The sequence below is a fragment of the Amia ocellicauda genome, chromosome 19 (assembly GCF_036373705.1).
Source record: "Amia ocellicauda isolate fAmiCal2 chromosome 19, fAmiCal2.hap1, whole genome shotgun sequence".
Classification (NCBI taxonomy): domain Eukaryota; kingdom Metazoa; phylum Chordata; class Actinopteri; order Amiiformes; family Amiidae; genus Amia; species Amia ocellicauda.
Window position 1 is genome coordinate 9118520 of NC_089868.1, and position 5808 is coordinate 9124327.

Sequence of the window (5808 nt, forward strand, 5' to 3'; positions counted from 1 at the left end):
GGATGTTAAGTCACAATGCTCACCCTTGAGGATCTACCCCATCAAGTTGGTATTAATTGACATTTTAGAAAAAAATATATATATATTGTAGTGCTGTCTGCCGGTGCAGTTCAGCACAGTGTTGGCACACGGCAGTCACTCTGGGGGCGCAGGGGATGTGGGAACTAGTTGTGTTGAGTCTAAATAGGGGTGGGCTTGTTGTTGTCCAATCCCCTGTTGGTGCACCTTTGAGTTGAGTGTCTGTCACTTCTGTATCACAAGCACCTCCCTCCCTTCCCCTCTGTCTGCGTCTCAGCTTCAGCCTTTTAGCCCTTGTAAGGATAATGTAAGAGAGTGAATCTGGATAAAGAGTTATCAATCTATCATCATAATGATCAGCCTTTATTGATCCACTTTTGGATGAAGACCTCCCCAAGATATTTCCACTCAATGTACGTCTCCTTTCCAGCTCACACCAGCAAACGTCTCTAATTTTATCTTCCCATCCATTCTGTGGTCTTTTAGGTATTTTTTCATCTGTTGGGATCCAATCTATAGCTTATTCTGTCCATCTTTGGTCTGTGGGTCGGCCCATTGCCATTTTAACATTCTCAAACTTTTAATATTGTCCCATACTTTTTATTGTTCTCAAATCCATGTATTTGTCTTTCTGTCTCTTTGTGTTATTCCTATCTATCTATCTGTCTATTGCATTCGCATTCCAGAAAAGTGGAACTCATGCCAAATTCATACACAAAACCTAAAAATAGAAAAAATATAACAGATACAGGGACACAACCAGCAGTGACATTATCTTCCTTAATACAGATCGAGAAACTCTGACCAGTAGTACAGAATCTGAAAATGAAATTATAGAAATGATTAATCATTGCTTTCTAACCCAACCTGTCTTCAATCCTACAAGAGGAAGTACTTGTTTTTATTCTTGTCCTATTGAAATCATCTAATCAGATTGAGCAGGCCAAAGGCAGGTGAGCCTCTGAGGACCTGTCACGACAACATGGCTCTTCTGGATAAAATGAAGCATAGCTTAAGTCAAATATATATGGAATCAGTCAAAATTGAAAGCTTACATTAAACATATATTACTAGAAGCACAAAGCTCAATCATCCCTGTAGAAAGCAAACCAAAGACATGGAAAATTAGCTACTTAAGAAGATAAGAAACATTTTACCACTAAGATTTGGTCGGTTAGGATTCCTCGAGACAAGATACTGAAACCCATTTACAAATAATCAATATTTTTCAAGCAAGAGGTGTTGTTGTCCCTTTAATGTTTCCTTTTTTGTCACGATGAGTAATCCTTCTCTAGTTTTATATTAACTTGACAATGACCAATTTTCAGGAATTATAGCAATTCAATTACATAACAGTTATTGGGGACTCTGAAAAGGGCAGTAGATGAGAACAAGGCAGAATATGATGTATTAATTTGTTTATTTTTAAAGTTATCACCTTCTGAACGTCTCATTTCAAATGAGTTGCTTCCACCGATGTGCTCGTGTACCCGTAATAATCACTGCACAGACATTACACCGAGAGCTGTGAGGTTATGAATATAAATTCACACTGAAAGCTGGGAATAACAGCCACCAATTTACCCAAGTTCAACCGGAAGAATACGATTAGTCAAAGTGTTTGCCTCCAGGCCCTTGATGTGTGCTGAATTTACTCATCAGTAGACAGTATAGTTTCTGTCTGATAAGGAAGAGGCACTGTTTATCTGATGCCAGTCAAGTCAAGTGGTAAGTCTATAACTCCGGCTTGGGGAAAAAGAAAGCCTTTCTTGTGAATTTAGAATCAGCATTTTTTCCCACATCCAATTTTATAATAGCTCGACTTAGTGTGTGAACTCTCACACCAGGCAGTGTGAGGGAAAAACAACACAAAAGTGACATTACCAAGATGTCTTTTTCTTTTTTCTTTGTATAATAGGAACAGCAGGACTTTCATAGCACCCAGCCCTGCAGAGACCCAGCCAATGACAGGGAGTGTTGGTTCGTGAAAACCTTATAGTACTATATTGTGCTGTGATATGCTGTGGGGTTATACTCTTTCTCATGCCACTAAATATACATACCTATTAATACCTACTAGATAGATATGCATATATATATGGCTACTAAACATGTATGTAAATGTATTATGCCTTGAATTGCACTGTATTATTGCACTTTGTATTGCTCTTATGCTTTGTAAGTCGCCCTGGACAAGGGCTTCTGCTAATAAATAAATACTAATAATAAAATAATTATATAAATACACCGATCAGCCATAACATTATGACCACTGACAGGTGAAGTGAATAACACTGACAATCTCGCTATCATGGCACCTGTCAGTGGGTGTGATATATTAGGCAGCAAGTGAACATTTTGTCCTCAAAGTTGATGTGTTAGAAGCAGGAAAAATGGGCAAGCGTAAGGATCTGAGCGACCTTAACAAGAGCCAAACTGTGATGGCTAGACGACTGGGTCAGAGCATCTCCAAAACTGCAGCTCTTGTGGGGTGTTCCCGGTCTGCAGTGGTCAGTACCTATCAAAAGTGGTCCAAGGAAGGAAAAGCGGTGAACTGGCGACAGGGTCATGGGCGGCCAAGGCTCATTGATGCACGTGGGGAGCGAAGGCCGGCCCGTGTGGTCCGATCCAACAGACGAGCTACTGTAGCTCAAATTGCTGGAAAAGCTAATGCTGGTTCTGATAGAAAGGTGTCAGAACACACAGTGCATCGCAGTTTGTTGCATATGGGGCTGCGTAGCTGCAGACCAGTCAGGGTGCCCATGCTGACCTCTGTCCAGTGCCGAGCACCTACAATGTGCACGTGAGCATCAGAAGTGGACCACGGAGCAATGGAAGAAGGTGGCCTGGTCTGATGAATCACGAGTTCAGGGTGTTGACTTGGCCTCCAAATTCCCCAGATCTCAATCCAATCGAGCATCTGTGGGATGTGCTGGACAAACAAGTCCGATCCATGGAAGCCCCACCTCGCAACTTTCAGGACTTAAAGGATCTGCTGCTAACGTCTTGGTGGCAGATACCACAGCACACCTTCAGAGGTCTAGTGGAGTCCATGCCTCGACGGGTCAGGGCTGTTTTGGCGGCAAAAGGGGGACCTACACAATATTAGGCAGGTGGTCATAATGTTATGGCTGATCGATGTATATATGATTAGTAAGAGGATTGTTTGTCTGACACTTTGTCTGAGAATGTGAAAGACCATTATTTGTTATGTCAATTAAGTCTTCTGTGCAGTGTGTCAAGTCAATATATCATAGATTAACATTGTTTTTACGTCTCTGTTTTAATATATATATATTTTTAAATATTTCTCTGAGGGCAAAGAGTGAGATTTTCTATTTTTAAACATGTACTTCGAGGGCACATGGCAAGAGCAAACATGTATGAGCTGTGGGTTTATCACCCCCAGGTGGGAAAACACTGTGATTGGTTCTTAATGATATACGCAAACTTACAGCATGCATTATATTTCGTTTAAATTATTTGTTTGTTTGTTTGTTTGTGTTTTGCTCTACTGAAACACTTCCTATGCTTTTTGTCCAAACAGAACCCCATTCAACTGTGTCTCATATTCGAACTTTCACAATCAAATATGGAGCAAGTTGCAAGTTACATTTTTCCTGTTCTTCATGACAATTAGAATGAATTGTGTTATTCATATTAATTACACAGAAATCTGATTCTACCTTTCAGTCCAGCAATACACCGCTCTAATTGTATTCAGCATTATTGGATCACTGTTTCCCAGACCTGGGGGGCAGGCTAGGTCAGCAACATTCACTACTGGAAAGGGGCCCAGGACAAGGTCAGGATTACAATTACAGAAGTTCAGGAACTAATATATGAACTTGCATACCTTTCAGTTTCATCAGTCTGATCGGAGGATTGGATCTTGCTTGCTGTCACCTTCAGAAAGTAATAGCATTGACATTATTGAATAGTGTAGAGTTCAGGCTTTGTTTTTTGAGAGTGAGTGAGGGCAGCAGGAGCTCAGATTTACTACAGAGCTCTTCATGAGAACTTCTTTTTTGTGTATTGGTTGTACCTTGACATTTGTATCTCGTCCTTTGGATTATATTTAAAGCACTGTGATTTGTTTTCACAGAAGAAACACCCATTTGCGCATGGAGTTTTTCCTGGACTCACACCATCTCCCCTGCAGTCAAACTTGCCCTGTGTCCGTGTCCATGTCTAACTGATCCAATGGATTCCAGAAAGAAGGTAAGGCAAGGTTGAGCAAGAATGTCAAAGTCTAGCTAAAGAATGACAGTTGATCCAGACAAGACATGACAACCATGCACTGACGGACGCATATTCACAGACCCCGTCACATCACAGAGGGTTAACTTGGGTGAACGTAGACATGTCTCTTCGTGCCAAAGGACCGAGGGAAGGACCTGAGCTACATTACCGCATCTCGTAATAAAACGACACAATTTTTCAAGCTTCCATCTGGTGAGATGTCCTGCTCCACTCAATGTCATTTTGCAATTATACAAAGTCTGGTAAGTGACATAAAACATGACATTTTACAAGACAGGTTTAAAAGAGGACAGATTTAATTAAACGGAATGCATGTGATCACATTCCACCCAACACAGTTGTTTTAATTAATTAAACCACAATTCAGGCTAATGTAAACCTGTTTTGACTGACAGAGTTCATGTATATTTGAATGTATGCAGTTATATGAATATACTGTATGGTTTTGTACAGATCGCAAGGTGTCTGTAAAAGCTTTTGGCTGCAGTGCACATTTTGATCCTTTTTTTCTGAGCCCAAATACATTTTTCCAAATAATGAGGTGAGAGAAACAACAACATAAAAACCTACCTTCATGTCTCCTTCTAGAATTGCACCTTTTAAAAAGTATTTAATTAACTTGGGGAATATAGATGACCTATACATGGCTTTGAATTTCACTTAATTCTAGTGACCATACCTCTTTGTGATGTAATTTAAAGGGGAACTAGTGCAGTTCTTAAACTTATAGTTGTATGCATCTTTACACGTTGCTAATAATGAATCAGTAATGTGTATGGGATTTTTCCAGTTCACAAGAATCACTTTAAAAAGCACCATATCATGACATCCACCATTATTCAGTGAGCTTTATCTTTTAAAGTGTTAGAAGTTGCTAATATGATAAATTCAAACTGGAAAAATGCCATATATCCTACATTTACACTAATAGCAAGGACACATAAAACCATCATTTAAGGAACTACCCTCGTTCCCCTTTAAGATTTCAGAACTGCAAATAGTAAGAAAAATTGAAACAGCTAAATTATATAGTAAAATAATCATTAGTAATAGTTTTTTCCAAGTTGTGACTAATTATTTATAAGTTGAATTCCTGACATTACAATATTGATCATACTCAGTGTAGGCACCTAGTTTGTCCTTTAATACTCATAGTAGTACAATGGATACAACTGGGAGGGTTTTTAACATGTAAAGATACTTGTGTTGCAGCTCAGTCTGTTAGCCTAGCCCTGTAGAACGATGTAGTCAAAAGCAGAAGACTTTGTAATGGAAGGAGCCAGACAGTTATTGTAGACAGAATATGAAGCAGTGGAAAAAGCCTGTAGCCTAAAAACACTTTGATAGACTTTGAATTTACTTTTGATTGCATTTGATTAATGTTAATTTAATGCTTGAAGAAGAAAGTGCCCCGCTTATTTGTTCTTATTATGTACTACAATGCACACGAAGAAGAGAAAAAAAAAAGAAGAAAGGAGAGATTCTTGTAAAGTGTTTATTTATTTAGGTACTTTTGCTGAATGTGCT